Source organism: Caloenas nicobarica, chromosome 1 (assembly GCF_036013445.1).
Source record: "Caloenas nicobarica isolate bCalNic1 chromosome 1, bCalNic1.hap1, whole genome shotgun sequence".
NCBI lineage: Eukaryota > Metazoa > Chordata > Aves > Columbiformes > Columbidae > Caloenas > Caloenas nicobarica.
The window spans coordinates 201,906,562-201,924,052 of record NC_088245.1 but is presented as its reverse complement, the minus strand read 5'-3'; positions in this window follow the sequence as shown (position 1 = coordinate 201,924,052).

Below are 17,491 nucleotides of genomic sequence, written 5' to 3'. Positions count from 1 at the left end.
TTTTAGTTAATCTTAGTTTACAAATAAATTAAAAAAGCTAACTTTAGTTTTTCTCTTCAACTGATATTTTTAGCTTACAGCCAATCCAAAAGGTAGTTCTGCACTGTCAAGCTTTCGTTTGACAGCCCACATTCTTAACATTTGCTGCTGACAATTGTTGGCAAGAAGTATTTATATTATTAATATGAAATAAATATTTCTTTTCCTTATCATTTAACTCTCAGCAAGAACAAAATAACTACTTGGCGCTCTTTCTAGGGATTTCCACATCTCAGATAACAGTGATAATAAAACCCATGGCCCTTGCAAAGCATTCATAGGTCACATATGTTGGAGAACTTAAGATATGTTGTTGACAAAATAAAAGAATGAGCTAAGAAATTAGGAAAATTTGCTTATTATCAAACATATATCTTCATGCTCATCAGAAATTCCAGTTCATAATCTATTCTGCTTCTACTGTCTCACCTTTCCAGGGAACATATTGTTCTAACATGGTTCTCTCTTACAGTATTTAGAAATGGGACAAAATAGATGATGACACTTTTTAGACACATTTTTAATCTTGGTAGCTGACATCCTAACAATACAGACAACACAACTTCTGATTCTTAAATGTTAGGCATATAGATACTTTATTGTGAATATAGTAAAATGTAATAATGCATGAATTGATAGAAGATGAATGAACTCCCAAACATTTATAATTACAGTTCATTAGTTTCAATAACCTCCAACACTGACATTTTGAAATGTTTTAATTTTTTTTGTTGTTTGTTTTTGTTTGGTTGTTTGTTTTGTTTTTGTTTGGTTTGGTTTTTTTCAGACTTTCAGTAACTGAGAACTAATTTTCTTTAAGGAAATGTAATATGAAACCAGCATTGACCTAAATGTAAAAATATTAATGCCTTCTCCTGGTGACTATTAACTGTACCAGATTATTCAATGTCCCTTGATTTAAACTCCAGTGGTTTTTGGCTGTTTGTACTGTACAAACTTTCATTAAAAAAGTGAACTTGTTGATTTTTTTTTATTTTATTTTTCAGATAGATTTACAAACCTTTAGTATCAGTCTGTTGTTTTGCTAGTTGTCAGTAATATATTTGTGTCAGTTAGATCTATAAAAAAGTTGTTTCACAAGTGTCTTTATAAATCCCTCATATTCTACTGTGAAAAGGAAGTTCTGGCAATAGGTTTTCTGAGACTGGAGAAAACTGCACTGTTACAAGTATTGCAGCTTTTCTTCTTCCACCAACATAATCCGGGTATTTCCTATTGCTGATAGCAAAGTCAATGGTGTGTTGCTCAACTCCTTACTCGCTCAAAAATTACTCTACTAGAAAAATCCTATTTTCACTGTCATTCAAAAATACTCTATCTCTTTACTTAATAATGAAAATACAACTCACTCCAAGGTAATCTAGAATTTTGGTTTAGAAATCATATAATTCACATATTCTATTTTTCTAAGTTGTCTCTTATTTTTAATATTCAGACAAACTACTGGTATTAGTTAAATTATATTTAAATGAAAACAGTTATTCTTTGAGGCTGCTGAGCAATATTTCTCACTTCATGTCCTGATTTTCAGTAGTTTTTAACTTCCCTGTAAATTGACTTTGAACTGCAACTTCTCGAACTTGTTATCAGAGAAATTTATATATAGCTTGAAGAAAATCCATACAGCTATTTTTGACTCTTCAAAGATAAAAGAATGTATTAGAGATGTTCAGTTAAAGTATAATCCTGTAAGATGTTGCTGAGTGCTCTTCTGCTGTGATAATTATGCTACTCAGGTCCATTTAAATAGGTGGTTGCTCAGGGTTTGTTCTCACAGCTGGATTGTAAAATCCAAAATATTGATGCCATAGTGCAGTAGATAAATTATTTTTGTTGCCCCTCTAATATAGAATATAATATGATGTTCATTTGAGATAAAGCCCCACACATAAAGGATTTTCTCAAGTAAAAATCACCCTCCCTCTGGGATTGCGTGGACCAAAGACAGAATAATTTGAAGTTCTGCTAAAGGTAGTTAATATGACAGCATCAGAAGGTTTCCCAAGGTACACAGACAGCTGCTTCCAGTTGCTACTGTGGGTGTTTGAAGACCTGCAGTGGAAGGTGTGTAGGAGAAGTATCTAGTCACAGACAGTACAGTGGGTGCACAGCAGCTTTGAAAACTCTTGTTGTCTGTGACTCAACAGTGGTGGACAGAACAGCTCAAGATTCAACGTTTGGTTTTGTTTCCTGCCAGAAACTGTGTTTGCAACTGGCCGCATTAGGCTTTTTTGTGACAAAAGGCCATATAAAACTGTAGGAATAAATAACATTTACAGGTGTTTAATTTCTTTTAATATAGCCTTTTTAGGTTCTCTTCAGTTTTTCATGCTTTTCTGATTTAATGTGATTTTATTCTCTCTGTAGTTCTAATAATTTATTGCTGAAGGATTAGCAGAGGTAAAAAATCCAAGACAAGAGTGGCATAGATTACAAAATCTGTCTGTAACACTCCACAGCTGCTCTTAATTGGGGAAAAAAAAAAAAAAAAAAAAAAAGACAAGATAGGACAACAGTATGGTTTCATTTTAATAACTCATTCATTTTTGTTTCTCTTTAGCTCTTCATTTTGGGGCACATTGTTTATGAAATATTTTTTGAAGCAGGAGCTTGTGATGCTGCAATTAGTGCTAGGTATCACTTTTTCCAAGAGACAAAAAAGAGCTAATTATAGATAGTGGAGAAGGGAAGGTGCCCAGATTAGACTTGCTTCTATTTAAGAATGAGGATATATGGTCAGAGTAGCCAGAAAACCAGTAAGGCTTGTTGCTTGTCTATAAAACTCTCTATTGAGAGCAATAATAAAGCTCAAGTATTTTATAAAATGGATAAATCTTAGGGTTTGCAAGAAATAAGTCAGAAAGTTAGAAACCCACCTATGGAATGACATTTGCAAAAATAATAATAACATTTTTTTAAAAAAGACTGGAAAATTTTTAAACAAGAGTTTGTTTTGACCCAATACAAAGAAAGCCTTTGGTATTCTTAAAAGACTTTGTTCAGATATGGGGGTGTGATTATGTAGTTAAACTAGTTAACAAAAAATTAATTCATTAGTTCCTGTCTCACATACTTGTAAACATACTTTAACAGCAGTTTGGCACCATTGTGTGTAAATGAAGATAATACAATAGGTACTTCTAGACCATTAGGACAGTTAATTCATGAATAAGCAAATTATCTAATGTGCCACAAAGGAACAGGTTTTGGAGCTGACAAACAGTAAACCATATCATCTCATCTGTCTTTTTTTAATTACTATTATTATTGCCTTTTTTTTTTTTTTTCCTCTACCACCCAGGAGTCTTTGTATGATTTTTACTAACCTGGATTGTTTAGTGAAGTTATTTACATCATCATTTGTTTTACTTTAACCATTCTTTAGAATAACTCCAGGAATTTTATTGTCAGTCTTGAGAGGGAAGTTCACTGAGTAGTTACAGTTTCTTCCTGATTTATAATAGGAAGAGCCCAGTTCAGCTTCTGGCAAGACTAAACACCATGAAATAAGAAATGTTAATTGTGTGAGTTTGAGTGCTAACATTCAAAACTCTGATGATCATCATGCTGATCATGAAACCTGACAGTGGTCAAGTGGCCACATAGTCATCAATTAAATTTAGAACATACATGTCCTTGATTTCGCTAATTGTTAGAGCTGCTTCATACATTTCACTGAGTTAATTAAATTGATTTTTAAACTAGTCAGTTTGAGCTGCTGTATACTGCTTTGTGGATGCTCTTAAATAGGCTACATTATTTTGAAGGATCTCTACCATGAAAAAAGGTGGAAAATAACAAGTGTTTGAATCTTAATGATAACTGGTTACAGCTGTCATGAGCTATTCCCAGAGAGTGATGAACACGTACAATGTCTTCCTATGAACTCTATTTTGTAGTCAAACTTGTTCCATACAAGAACAATGAATGTTATAATCTCTTTAACTCATTCTGTCTCACTCTCACTCATTTTTAAAAAGGTGAAAGAAGTAAACAGAGGAATTTACTTAGGTGAAGGTCATGACTGCCCAGTTGAACTTCTATTATTATTGGGAAAATGAAATATTTTAATTTGCACATAATACTGTCTGTTCTTTAATAAACAAACAAACTATTTTTACTGTTGTGGATCTTTTCCTCAAATTAGTAGGCAGAATATGTTGCCTTAAATACTAATACTGCTTTTTACTACAGTAATTTTTTTTTTTTTTTAAGACCATGCAACAATTTCCAGGAAGTCTTTGTACCACAGAATTTTGAGAAATTAAAAGCAACGTATTTAATATTTAAAATGATATTTAAGTCTCAAAACTATTATTGGTGTAAGTCTCAAAATTGTTCTTGGTATGCCACACAAAAAATAACATCAATAGCTTTATTTTCCATTAAAGACTTCTGATTTTTAAAAAGAAAAAAAAAAAGAAAACACAAAACAGTTACTGGTTAGGTAAAAATGTTGAAAGTAACAATACAAAAATTTTTGCATTTTTAAGTCTATGGAACAAAACATTTTTACAAATATCATATTAGAAAGACTTCTGGAAATTATACTGAAATGTTTAGGTTTGATAAAAGCTTTGCCAATTTAAATTTGTCGGTGCATAAGACAATAAGGTGAGGTTTAGATGAATGTATATATGTACCTACATATATGTATGCACAATATATGTACAACTGTATGTAAATGTGTGTACAAATGTTCCCTTCTGTAAATGACTTAGAGAGGCTCTGAAGCATTTTCTTTAGTCTTCCAAATTGCTCAGATCCAGCCAAGTGGTTCTGTTGTGACTGGACACAGTGATGTCTCAGCCAGAAACCTGGGCCTGAAGGTTATTGCGTTAGGAAAGTGGAAGGAAAAAATGATGGTGAAGGGTGCAAGAACCATGGTGTTTTATCTTCGGGAGGAGAGGGGGAATGCAGGGGAATGTAATGAACATTGCATTATCTGTAGGAGAGAGAGACTCTTGCTAAAACTCTCTAGTGGTCTGTGGATTTTATTAATTTATTGTCACCCGATTTTAAACTGCTATATAAACCAAGCTGTAAAAAAAGGAACATCAGGCATTTGTAATTACTGAGACACTACACTGTATATTTGAAATAGTGTATTTACGTTCCGTGTTGCATTATCAGAAGAACCACACCTTATAATTGTGTAAACAATGAAAATATCTCCTTTTGTTTGACAGACAAAGGTTGAAAAAAGACATTATTGTTTTTATAAATATTGCTCAAAATGAAAACTGATTTTGTCAGTTTGGAAGCTGTTGTTGCCAATGGCTGTTTGGAGTTGCTTCTAATGGGCGATAGCCAAGGGAAATTGGCTGAAGCAACAGTAGGAAATGATGCACTGGAGAGAATTTTCAGTCCTGTCCTTGATCATCACAGAGTGACTCTGGTAAAAATACCCACAGAAAGGAGGTGTGACTGGTTTTGGGGTTGGGGGGTTTTTTTGTGTTTTGGTTTTTTTTCCCCAATTATTTCTGTCTTTTTGGATTGTGTTTCTTCCTGAAGACCCTTAAAGGTGATAGGGAATCATAAAAATTGAGTGTTCACAAGGGAGAAAAGGACTTCTCCAAATACTATGTTTTCTTTGTGGAAGGAAAGAAAAAAGCAGAGATACTAGTAGTAGGCAACTCCTACTACATTAGTTTTCAAGTATATGATATGTAAATAGACAAGGGCAAAGATTGGCCTATAGAGGCCAAAGAACAAGGACAGCTGGAGCTAAGACATGCTACAGTAGTGGATACAGGAATGGGAGACACAGCAGATTTATTTTTGGATTTGTAGCTATCCTGTAATATTTAATCTGCTTGTACTATGAAAATATAAGTTATTTTGGGGCAGAATGCCATGATCTGTCTTTGATCATTCACCTCAGTCATCGATGGTGACATACAATTTACATTGTAAAAGAACAGCTAAGGAAAATTGTTAAATTAATATAAAAAAGAATTAGTGTAAACCAGCTAATTCAAATCTGAAGTTTACAAATAAGAAAAGGTAACATTGTTTCTCCTCTGGTCTTTAGGTTAGTTTGCTGCATAATGTCCCTCCTTCACTGAATTCAGATCATAGAGTTTTTTGTTTTCTTTAATCACCTCTTCTTCTGTAACACTGAAAATATTGGATGATCCTCCTTAAGCTGTTGCACCTTTGCTCTGTTTAGCAAGTGCTCAAACCATCAGGGCAAGAGTGAGATTCCTTCCATCTGTCCCTAGTACAACAGAACAATCAGACTAAATTTTGTGGACATGAAGTAGATGGATGTAAAGGAATGTCCATCTTCCTCCTCAGGGAAGCTAAGAAATCAGGCTCTGTATTTCTCATCAGCTGCAGCCTTCTCTTAGTGTGTAAACTGATACCCAACTCCCCCCTCGCCCAATTTGTTTGGGACCAAAGAATCATGGAATCGTAAAATCATAAAATGTTTGGGGTTGGAAGGGACTTTAAAGATCATCTAGTTCTAACACCCCTGCCGTGGGCAGGGTCACCTTCCACTAGACCAGTTTTGCTCAGACCCTCAACCAGCCTGGCCTTGAACACTTCCTGGGATGGTACATCCACAACTTCTCTGGGCAGCCTGCTCCAGTGCCTAATCACCGGCAGGGTGAATTTCTTCCTTATGTCTAATCTAATTGTCCCCTCTTTCAGTTTAAAGCCATTACTCCCTGTCCTATCACTAGCTGACCTTGTAAGCAGTCCCTCTCCAGCTTTCTTGTAGGCCCCTTTTAGGTACTGGAAGGCTACTATAAGGTCTCTCCAGAGCCTTCTCTTCTCCAGGCTGACCAACGCACACTCTCTCAACCTGTCTTCATAGGAGAGGTGCTCCAGCCCTCTGATCATCTTCATGCCCCTCTTCTGGACTCACTCCAACAGGTCCATGTCCTTCTTATGTTGGAGGCCCCAGAGATGGATGTAGTATTCCAGGTGGGGTCTCACCAGAGTGGAGGGGCAGAATCACCTCCTTTGACCTGCTGGTCATGCTACTTTTGATACAGCCCAGGATACAGTTGGCTTTCTGGGATGCATGCATTCCTTGCTGGGTCATGTTGACCTTCTCATCAACCAGCACCCCCAAGTCCTTCTCAGGGCTACTCTCAATCCATTCTCCAACCAGCCTGTATCCATGTTTTGGCATTGCCTCAAGCCATGTGCAGGACCTTGCCCTTGGCCTTGTTGAATTTCATGAGGTTTGCAGAGGCCCACCTCTCAAGCCTTTCAAGGTCCCTCTGGATGGCATCCCTTCCCTCCAGGGTGTCAACCATGCCACACAGCTTGGTGTCCTCAGCAAACTTGCTGAGGTTGCATTCAATCCCACTTTCTATGTCACTGATAAAGATATTAAAAGAGCACTGGTCCCAGTACTGATCCCTGAGGAACGCCAGGCATCAGTGGTCTCCAATTGGACATCAAGCCATTGACCACAGCTCTTTCAGTGTGACCATCCAACCAATCTCTTATCCACCAAGTGATCCATCTGTCCAATGCATGTCTCCACAATTTAGAGACAAGGATGTCATGCGGGACACTGTCAAATGCTTTGCACAAGTCCAGGTAGAAGACATCAGTTTCTCTTCCCTTGTCCAAGAATATGGTGAGGAATCTAATTATTTTATTAAATGGATTAATTTTATCATTATTTAATATCAGTGCACTAAACATTTTCTGAAGGTCATGAGTTTTCTATGATTCAGGAAACATTCTCTACCCTGTCACTTATGAAAATAAGCTCAAAACAGATTATAGCATCCACTTTCAGCTGTAATATTTGTATTAAATGATTTTATTTTTTTATGTCTGCAGAACCATTATAAGCACTTTGAATGAGTGTAGCCTAGATTGGCTTCTTAATGTTTGCCTGCTTAGTCATTAAATTGTCAGAAGTGTGAAGTTGAAACTGAAATTCTTTTTAGTTGTACTTCAATGAGCTAAGTTTTCTGAAATTCTTAGATGTAAATGGAGGTGTGGTAAAACTCATGGTAATTTTTTCAAAGTCAGAGTTTGGATTTTTTTTTTCCCCCTGGATGCATTATGAAGTCTTCTATACTGAAGATATAAATGAGATGTTTCCCACCCATTTGGTTTGAACTCTCTCATGGGTTTTTAGCTTTGGATTTTCCTTATCTGGGTGATTATCTTTTATTATATACTGTCAGTGCTGAACTGAAGGATCTACAATGAGAAACTTTCTCTTTCAATTTACTGGAATTAAGTCAAGCTAACACATGACTGATTTCATGTACAATTAAACTGTGAAGGATTATCATATTTCTAAACCCTTTTGTCAGTTTAATTTTAAATCAGATTTTTAAAAAATATTATTTAATTATTTCATGTATTTATTTTAATTAACATAAAGGTGTGGCCCTTTAGTAGGTAACTGCATGGGGCCAAGGAGGCCCATAAATACAAAGACGGCAAGAAATACGCTACTCACACTTAGAAAAAATGTTCAAAGCATGGATAATATCTGTCTCTCCATTTCAGTAGTATTCTGCATAATCATACCTAGTGTCATTCTCATTCTTTTATTTTTAACAATTATTAAATATTTCAACATAACTCAAAAGATAGAAATAAAAGAAGGGACTATGCCAGAGATTATTTTCTCTTTCCAGTTGCTCAGGTGTTTTTATGGTGGGACCTGTTACAATACTAAGTTGCACACATAGGTCATGTGAATTTTTATGGAAAAACTCGTACAAGCAGAGTCTAAAGGAACACTCAAGAAGAATAAAGTGTCACAACACATCTAACAGAAGGCATTACCAGAGGATTTTTAAGATCTTTTTTTTACATAATCCTATGTTGTCTTGGCATCTTCTCTCCCTCTGCTGCTTTGCATGAAACCTGTAGTGAAGAGCAGGAAGGTGACAAGGCGTCCTGAGACAGCATTCATTTTCAGATATAAGTGTCACCCTGTCTATTAGCCATCCTGCTATTCTTGTTCGGCAGCAAGGCTTAGAAATTGAATTGTGAAACACTTATGATTCCAACTACTTATCACAAAGGAAAGAGAAGGACATTCAATTCCTACCTCAATTCCACCTTTGTTCCCGTATAACCACTAGCGGAGACTGTGCCAAGGGGTTTCTGTCTCTTGGAAGGGAATGGCTAAACTTTCAATAACATAAGTCATCATTCCACTTATCTTCCAGAAACACAAAAAAACCACCTTAAGTATGTGCACTGATGGGCATGATACTTCATCCTCATCAAACAAGTGACTGGAAACTCTGTCCTGATAGACCCTTCGCTGGGTAATTAATAGGATGTGCCAACACTTGTCCAGCATGTACCAGAATATCCAGTAGTCCAAGGCTTGTATTTAACTGGCTGACTTTTGCCTGATGCACCAGCAGAATTTCAGCACACTAACACCAAATGGTACATAGTTCCTTCATTGTATTTCATGACATTTTGCTGAATTGTTCTTCTTAGTTTATATTTTATGGACAACATGAATTTGCCAAAGTGAAGCATCTTATACAGCAAAGAAAATGCTATGCTGAAAACCTTCAGCTGTGTATAGTTTGTGTTCTTGCTTCTAAATTCTACATTCTCTGCCTTCATGAATGGCAACAGAGAAAAGAAATAAGAAAGAAATTGTCCTCTGTCACTGAAAATAACCTGCAATCAGTTGGAACTCACAAGCTAAAGAAAAGTGACAAATTTTTTGCAAGACATGTTCTGATAGTCATGGAAAGAACAGGAAGAGATCAATGGAAATAAGTGCTGTCAACATAATCAATAACATTGCACTCTGGAAACCAGTAAGTGGCTCATGACTTCTTGTTAAGGAGGATGTCCTCTCCCCAGATTAAAATTTTAAGAAATAATTTCAAAAAATATTATTTCAGAAAGTACAAGAAATTATTTCAGAAACTATTTCAAAAGTAAATAACAATGAATGAGGAAAAAATCAGGAGATATCCTTCCAGTTCCTCTGACAGAACTGTGATAACTTTTTGGTATGATCAGGGAAATGCAGGTACTCTGTAAGGAGTGCAAAGCTGTTGATCTTCATGACAGTAAACTCCATTTTAGGATACCAACAGTACAAAAATGATACTAAAAATGCTTCAGCAACCTGACACAAAATGCAGAAATTGTCGAAAAAAATAATGGGAAATACCTTGGTCATTGCAGACTTTTGTGAGGATCAGTGCCACTTTATGCAAAATTTATGTTATGCTGGTTTAGATATGAATGTGTTGAATGGGCTGGATAATTAAACAGAAATATATTCCTATTTGGTCTTAAGTATATTTGTGTATGAATATCAAATTACGCAAAAATCTGTTGTTACTAAATGTAGCACTCTGTGGTTGGAGCCTCCAGTCCTGATTCTGAGTTAGTATACATTTCACAGCTAAATTCATGACTGTTGTATTATGACATTTTACAGAGATGAGGAAGTCAAGGAACTGTCTTTTTTTCCTGGCTAAGTTCAATTTGCTTGTGCACCAAACAAGCCTATGCCCTTTCAAGTTACTACATTCTTAATTTCTGACCCTAAATCTGTCTATTTTGGCACAAAAGTAGGAATTCTAGTTTTTTCTTGAAAATACTACATTCCAGTACTTTACTTTGAAGTGTACTAAATGAAGAGCTGCCATCTTAAAGATGTCTGCAAGAAATGAATCTTTAATCAATAGAATGCTTGCAAACACTATTAGCACACCTTCTTGTGCAACATAAAATTAAACTATCTTCCAAAGAATAAACAAATGAGAAAGTATCCGTGCCACCAGCTACTAGGAATTATGTTACCTAAGGATTGATTTAACTCAGAAATGACAGGGTGTCTGGATAGCATATATGGATGAAATTTATGGTAGATCATTTGTTTGAGTATATAAAGAAACCTAAAATGCTCTGGTTGTGAGCTACTGTGATTCAAAACATTTACTGGAATTTTTCTTTAAAGATTGGGAAAAACATCTCCATAGAAAATAATGAAGGCTGTGGTAATAAGGTCTTTTTTAAAGAGGCAGCTAGGATATCTGCCCTCCTGCTTTATCTGCAGGTTTTACATTATGGTATCCTGGGCTTTAAACTAAATGTCAAATTCAATTTGCAACTGAAAACATGAAGTGTGTGACTGCCCTTAGAGGGGTAATCTGACAGCACAATTTCATAATTGGTGTCTGCCCTAGTACCAAGTTAAAATACAGGAAGATATGTTATTTGACTGCAGTCATATCTTACTCTTTAAAAATAAACAATCTACCCTCAGACAGGCTAAAACACATTTGGTTGGAATTTTAGCCCTTAGTAAAGTTCACAGGCTTTATTTAAAATCTTCTGAAAAATAATGTTAAATACAGTATGATAACAGATGCAAACCTCCCTGATGGGATCATGCCACCAGTTACGTCTTTATGTGTCTGACATTTAGCTCATATGAAATGAGATTTGTGAAAGAAAATGAAGAGGCGATTATTCCATTTAGAGTACTTTATTTTTTTTCCTTTCTATTCAGACATGTTTGTGTTTTAATAATGAGATTTCTAATCCACTTTAATATCCTAACGTTATATCTTAGTGAACTATCTGCTGTATAGGTAATAATAATGAGGTATGTTTAAATGTTAAAATGTACCTTAAGCATCTAGTACTGGTTGTAATTAGAAACTCAAGAAACATGCGCAATTAAATATGCTCATAAAAAAAAAAAATAAACCACAACCAGATACATCTCTGTAGCACCAGTCAATTTGTTGTATCATTAATACTCTTCAGTATGGCAGTTTAAAAATGTATTGCGGTGTTTCAAGTGAAAAAATAGCTAAGAAAAAAATTATTAACATTTAAACCACCATAATTGTTTCAGAATAACAGCTGAATGTTTTAAGTGTCTGCTCCAAACAAATTCTGGTTTTCAAGATGCATTTTCAAGTTCTACATCTTTATCTATAGATCTAACAGCTAAGTTCCAAATATAACTTATTTTTACTGTATATTAAAAAAATTATTTTATATCCTGAGATGTGACAACTATTAAATAGTCCAGTCCAACTGTTGGGTGATGTACCTTTGTCATGGAGTCTGTGTGCATAGATCACCTCAACTTGGAGAGCACAAATAACAATATAAATATTACAGAAAAACTTCTCATGTTTGAAAAGCAGAATAGTGTTTTGCTTAGAACAGGTTGTCCAGGGAAGTGAGTGAGTCACCAGTCCTGGAGGTATTAAAAGACACATAGATGTGACACTTATGGACATGGTTTAGTGGTGGACTTGGCAGTGTTAGGTTTACGGTTGGACTCAATGATCTTAAAGGCCTTTTCCAACCTAAATGATTCTATGATTCTATGATTAGAGGGATCTTTTTAGCTAAAAATTTATATTTCTTTGATTATATAGTATATTAAAATAAAATAATTAACTAAAACTGGTCTAGTTACCTAAACCTGAGGGCTGAATTAATGTGAAATCTGCCAGTGACTAACACAGGTGTTGACCTGGACCTCATTCATGAGACATTAAGACAAGTTTTCTGTAGAGTACTATCATTTTTCTAACTTGAGGGTTGGCAATGAGGCACACTTGTAGCATATGCACACTGATGGATCATTCACATACAATCTTTTTACACACAAACCTCTCTTTGTACCTCCCATCCTCTCTTAAGCAGGATATTGAAGGATCTTACTTTTCCCTAACATGCTTCTAGGATCCTGCCCTGCACCTGCTTTATAAAGAGAATAGGATCTCATGTATCAGGCACAGAAAATTTACTGATCCTTTTCGTGTGTATATTGAACACCCTGGTGCATAATACACCCTGTTATGCCAGAACTGATTTGTCTGGAAGTGAGCACAGAAATTAATTGGATTTACAGGTCCACAGAGAGATTGTGGCCACTACTTCAGAGCATGATATACACACAATCTCCAGGGTTTTATATCCTTGTAGAGAGCTGAGTGGTGATGCTGGTTTGTGTTATTAGAATGCATAATATGGTTAGTCTGGCAGTTGCATTAAGTGGAAGTCTTAAGCTGTGCATATTTATACTGGCTGATATAATACCAGATGCAAGTGGAAGTCAAGGATATTTATTTAACTGCAGTTATCTTCCCTCTTGGCACTAGTTGGCTGCTGCAGAAGAGAGGCCAAGAGGAGCTGCTTCTCTTATACATTAGGGATAGATCTAGTGAGTACAGCTGAGACACAAAACAACAGCAGTGTCATGCTGGTCCTATCATTGTCCTTAATCCCCCTGATTGGCACAGGAAAGGTAATGTCCAGATGTGATTACTCTGGCGTATCTTACGGTCTCCCAGAGGAAACTGAAAATAAATAAGTGGGCCTAAAAAGACCAGCATAAGAATATACCTCTTCTTTTTTCCTGCAATTCTTGGTTGGAAATAAATCAAGTCTAATACAAATAATGCAGGTCAAGGGCAGGTCATCAACATGACCCACAAGTCTATACGTTTCTCCCTGAACTTCTCAAGTTCTCTGAGGTCATCTGTAGAACTTAATAAAAGTGCTTGAATATATTTCCTGAATAACTAGAGCAAAATACTGAGGAATTTCCATTATAGAAGAAGGGTGTTTTTATTGCAAGATCACCAGGATAGGAGTTAAATGACCAGTTCAATTTTTTAGGTCTTGTGGAAACTTTCATATAGGCTTGAAGAAACATGTGAAGGTTTCTCTTATTTGAGGGCGCCAGAGCACTGGAACAGGCTGCCCAGAGAGGTTGTGGAGTCTCCTTCTCTGGAGACATTGAAAACCCACCTGGACACATTCCTGTGTGATCTGCTCTAGGTGAACCTGCTTTAGCAGGTGGGTTGGACTAGATGATCTCCAGAGGTCCCATTCAACCCCAACTGTTACGTAATTCTTTGATCCTGTGATTCTTTGTTTCTGTGGTTCTGTGAATGTAGACAAATAGCAGCACCTCACTATTACTATTCTAGAGAAGCTGAGAATTCTTATATTTCTCACATCTCCTCCTTCCTCTGAGAATGCTAATGACATTTTATGTCTGATTTGCAGTAAGAATCCCAAAGAGGATCTAACTCCTCTAGCAACTAACATTGAATGTTCCCTGAAATAATTCAGCATTAAACCAGCCTTCTTGGTCAAATGATTTTGTTAATCTGTGCTATACTTGTTAATGGTTAATTTGGTGAAAAGATAATATTAAACACAATAAAATGCGGTCAATTGGCTGAAATGTTATCATTTCCTTGCTTTCATCCCCAGCTTGATACGCTTGTGTTCAAAAGGGAAACAACCTTTTTCTCACCTTCAAAAACGCTTTTAAAAATATGCATGTGTAAATACATTCAAATACTATAAAATAATCAATAGTTAATACAATATTAATTTCTTATTTTTATGGGTACTGCGTGGAGCTTTCAAAAAAAACCAGGTTTAATTCATCTGAATAACTCAGAACCTCTTCAACTCATAGACATTTTGAGATTCTTATTCAGCATTTGCAATCAAATGTTTTGTTTTTCAGAGCAGTATTTCAGATGCTCATTCACCAATATAGAAATTGTGATTGATCCACATTTCAAAAATAGCCAAGTTGCTTCTTTTGCACAGTAGAATTCTATGCTTCTTCCTAGAACTTGACTGGTATCTTGGAAAGATATATTAACATCATGAATAAAAAGACCCCTCATAAAATATTAATTTAGATATTGAAAGTCCTGGTTGCTTGCCAGGAGGAACCTGACAAAGAAAGGTTCCACTGCAGAATAAACTTTTAATACTGATAGCAGTAAATTAAGTCCTCACAAAACAACTCAGAAATTGTTTTATGAAACTGCTAGAACTTGTGCTTTCTTTACTATAGGTTGAACTATTATTTAGACTTGAAAATAAATGATCTTCCCTTGGGGTGACAATCAATCCTACAAGATGCCTTGCTGTTTACATTGGCTTAATATCATTTCACTTTCATTTGTCCTATAACAAATTCCACTGACATTTCATTGTAAAAGTGTCTATGGTATGACTTTTATCAAATATTAACTTAATATGTTTTTATTAAATTTAAAGCATTTTGTAAATATTATTGTCAAAAAGATTTTGGAGTGAGTAAATTAACTCTTCATTGAAAGCAACCAGGGACATGAACTCTGTAGAGGTTATTTATATTCTGTATAACCAGCGTCTGTCATAATCATGGTCTAGTAGTTAACTTTATGTGTAAATATGTCATCAGGGAACTCTCAACAGACAAGTTCTTTTTAAAAAAATCTAGCCAAGCTATCTCCTCTGCTCTTTATGAACTTCATAATATCTGAGCCTTTGCTTTTCTAAAGCCTCTAATTCTCCAAAGACTGAACATTACCAGTCCTGATACTCATGGGAGTGAGGAAGATGGGCTGAACTGTTGAGTGGCAATTCGATTCATGTCTTCCAAGCCCTGATTGAAGTAAAGGTTATACAGGGAGGGACAGAGACCTCAGTGTTGATTAGAAGGCTTTTTTCAGTGCTTCAAATTGTGGATCTTCAGTTAGACCTCTGTCTTTTTCCAAGATTATAACATGCCTTTTATATAAAGCCTAGTCAGTGATACTTAGCCTGTTCAATTTATTGATTTCATAGGTTTGCTACTTTGAGGAACCTTATTAGTAGTCTCATTGCACCTGAAGCCAACATCCTCCACTTAGTAAATATGATGAAAAGGATTTCCTAAAAATACTATCTAAAACCATAGAAATGTGTCTGTTCTTTGTAGGATATGTTGTTATTTCTGTCAATTCAGGCATGTTAGTGGCAATAGCTTAACAATCAGCACGCAGAATTAAAACAGATTGCAAAGCAATTGCAAAGTATGGTAGCGTCATGAATTGAAAACTGCATCTGCTATTGAAAACTGCATCTGCTAATTCTTTGTGCAGAACAAGAAGTTACATTTATCAGATAAATAATTTACTACTCATTATATACATCAACTTGACTTTAGATCACTGATTTTTATAAATTTCTATTGGGGAAAATTCATATCCTCCATATATATGTATATACACAAACAAAACCAACCAAACACAAACAAACAAACAAAAAAACCAAACCTCACTGAGTCTGCATATTTTGTGAAGAAACCAGAAAACCAGAATAAGAACAGGAAAGAAAAAACCTCAACAAATGATAGACATTCCATCCTTACTTTCAAAAACTAGACTGTAGAGCTTTTTCAAATCATGCTATTATGCCAAAAAAACCCCTATAGAATGTAGTGTATTCCAGACAGCTTCATTTTATTTTCTTGCACTGAATTAGCAATTAAGCTAAGAAACTGTTCCAAACAAGACAGTTGATTTTTTATGAGGTCCAAATTCATATCTGAGGAAAAAAATACTAGCTACTGTTCGGCTTAAATTATTTTAAATTCCTTTTGAGCAGCTCTATTCTTTTGCAATACTATGTGAACATATATTCTGTCCTATATTCTTATGATCATTCATGGCTTAATTCAGAGCATCTCCCTATCATTGCACACTGCTTTTACATTTTAATGTGCCTATATAACAGGACTGAAGTTTGGTTTACATCGATAGGGTCGGGTTATGTAGGTCACGGTTAAGAGTTGCCGCTTAAAAGCTGTTATAGCTATTTAGCTATAGGCTCCTTATCTGGCAGAAGTTGTCAAAACTCTGTTGTCTTTAATGAAACTTTTCTTAAAATATATATCCTTTTTTCTAGAGATCTTAAAATCATGGTGTTTCAAGAATGCAGAGAAAGGAGTTAATCTTTCACTATGATGCTCCCATTGCTTGGATCCAGTTATTCCTCATCTTGTTTCTACTCTACTGACCACAACCTTTAATATAATATTATTTTTTAAGATTCTGATTCAATAGGCACAAAATACCTAGTGATAATAATGTCAATAGTAACACCAGCAACAACAACAATCTTACACTTTAATGCTGGAAAGTTGGTATATTTTTACACAACAGAGAAATCACCAAGTTAACATAATTTCTGGGTTGCACTACTGTAAAAGCAGCTGAAGACAAGTGAGGAAAAGAGAAAAAGGAAACAAAGTTGAGGGAGGGGGAAAGTTGTGCTCTACCCTCTTTAACAGATATGGCCATAAGGGAAAAAATTAAATATTAATGAAAATACTTATTTCCCAAAGGCTTGGCCAGCAAAGAATGCTGAATGAGATAATTCACTAATCAAAGGAACACAGTGACTAAAAAGCAGATTATCACTCAAGTGAAAAACAAAGGCAGCTGACATTAATAATTAATTGAGGAGGTTTCCTGTGGAGGTTTAGATGAGCTACAGGCGCTATGTGTAAAAATCACTTGACTACCAGGTTGTTATGTTCTCTTTCAGAGATGCCTATATTAATGTGTACACCTGATATTAAGTTTGCCTGGCCTGAGTTACCTGGAAAGAAGTACAGTCCTAATTGGGAATTGTTATCTGCAATGAA